Source organism: Palaemon carinicauda, chromosome 11 (assembly GCF_036898095.1).
Source record: "Palaemon carinicauda isolate YSFRI2023 chromosome 11, ASM3689809v2, whole genome shotgun sequence".
NCBI lineage: Eukaryota > Metazoa > Arthropoda > Malacostraca > Decapoda > Palaemonidae > Palaemon > Palaemon carinicauda.
This window is the reverse complement of record NC_090735.1, coordinates 27,288,890-27,291,389: the sequence shown is the minus strand read 5'-3', so window position 1 is coordinate 27,291,389 and position 2,500 is coordinate 27,288,890.

Sequence of the window (2,500 nt, the reverse complement as noted above, 5' to 3'; positions counted from 1 at the left end):
TAATGTAGATTTTCTTTTTGTATTTAGTTGTCCTGGAAGATTTATACTTAGGATTTCTTTCACTGATATCGTGAGTAGAAGGATAATACACCGTAACAAACACGTACACATACTAACACACACACACGTATACATATATACACACACACACACACAGAAGTGGAGGCATTGATGGAGGTCTTGAAGGTTGTGAAGTAGCTGTCCATAAGGGTGTTGATTTTGGTCATGTGATCCTTCAGGGGTGAGTTATCGACATCGGAAATGGTGGCGTGTTATAAGTTTGCGTAGACGTCATACCCAAAGGTCACGGAGTAGGTTTAGTTCCCAAGAAGAGCCGTCTGCGGCAGGTTGCAAGTAAGCAGTACTGGTTATTTTCCTGAGGGCGAGCAAAGCCTTTGGCCCCCCAACAACTGTTGAGAGAGCTGGAAAAGCTTGGCTATACAGGCAGCTGGCAATGGTGAGTACTGCTCCAGGAGCTATTTTTTTTAGGGCGTCGTTCTCTATTGAGGCGTCCCCTTGGTTTCAAAGCCAATTTGAGATTTCTGCAAAATTGTCCTTGGGGATCACTGGGAGGGAATAGTCTGCTATGCTGCTTGAGCGAGTCAGGCCCTTGATGCGAAAATGAACTTCAGCTGACTAGAAAAAAGCGAACGCTTCTCCACTAGTGAAGAGGCGCTTGTTTCATTTAAGCGGCGTGTGTGTAATAGTCGGTTTCGGTGGGTGATACTGTAAAAAGGGTAGGGCGAATGTGTGGGTAAAAAAAGCGGTGTGGATTAGTCATTCTTAGGTTCTAACAGATAGGTGACGTAAATGCAATTAAAGTTTATGCAACAGCAGTAGAGAGCAAGAATGACACAAAAAATCAAACAATCTAAATCTAAAACATGCTATGGCAAGCTTAAACAGGTTGTTTTATTTTCAGCATGGAGAGAGTGAGAGATAACAATAAGAAATAGCATTATATTGTATGAACGTGTATGAAACACGTGCAGTACAATATGATAAAGCGACATCCGTTGTTGTGCCCAACTGGTCTTATCAAAGGCTACAAATGAAGCGGAAGTGACGTATCTCCCTTCTTTCATCTCTCACTGAAAAAGCTAAAGCCGCTGCACGATTTCACGGAACGCTAATTTTTGTCTCCCACTATATGGAGTGACAGATGTCCTCCTTTAAAACGTATCAGAGTATCAGAATATGAATTTCCAATATTGATGATTTTACGCAACACATCCCAAATATCAAAAGGATTTTTGTGCTTCTCTGTCGGATTTCAATCGGAATTCAAAATGTTCTTTGAAGTTGACAACGATTTTTCTTCTGGCTAGTATCGGAGAGTAAAATGCATGAAAGGTTTTCTTGTTTGTTGGTTTATTAGATTTTATTGAATTGAGTTCACAGGTTATTGAGGTCATCGGCAAGACGCTTTCTTTTGATTAAATATGAATGTGAAAGGAATCATTGGATTTTTCTGAATGTTATTTGGTGGTATATATATATATATATATATATATATATATATATATATATATATATATATATATATATATATACATTGAAAGTTTTTTTTTTTTTTTTTTTCATTATGAAGGCTTAAGTGGCAGAGGAGTACAGTTTACGGTTTCTTAGCAAGTCTTTAAACAGGAGGCTGGTAATCTTAACCAAGTCTTGCCTCGGGAAACAATAGTCCTTTTTACAGGTAGGAAGAATAGAGGGTTGTACGTCAGTAGCTACTACCACCCCAGCAAACACGAGTCAAGGGTTGCATCATTTATATTGTTCAAAAGAGATCTCTGTATCAAATTTCTTTATGCAAAGCTACATATACTTTCATATACATACCATACATCAAATGCCCTTTTTAAAATGGCACATCTCTTATTCCATTGCTAAATGCCTTCTTACTTTTCATAAGAGTCTATAGATAATACCTATAACCCGTAATTAATATAACAGATTTACTACAACAAACTTTCCCATGTAAACTTAATTTCTAAATCTTAATGTGAAGTGAATTATATTATAAGAAAGAGAATTACATAGAAGGAAACAACAAAAGTATGTTCAATCGTCTGGCATAAATATATACAATACTACTAGATAGTAATTATCCAGTTTGAATCGTTGGACTATTGTTAGATGCTGTCATTTATTCATGATGCTGCTAAAAGATAAAACTACGTGCTCGGGCACTATTTATGTATGCATATCTATCTAAATATGTAGCCGTCAGTTTTTACCCGTCGCGCACACTAGGGTTATAAGAATAATACTCCTTGAGTTTACTCATTTTAACATAATTTCTGTTGGTGGAACATTTCTTTCTAATACAAAAATATTTGTATCGTTTTCTAAATATTGAGTGACGAACCCAACAAGATGCCGCAGAAAAAAAAAAGAATATTGGAGAACGTTAAAAAGCGAGAAAAAAATTACTTATTTCGTTTGAGAAAACATATTCACCAAGTATTACAAAACATTTCAAAAGAAAAAAATATTC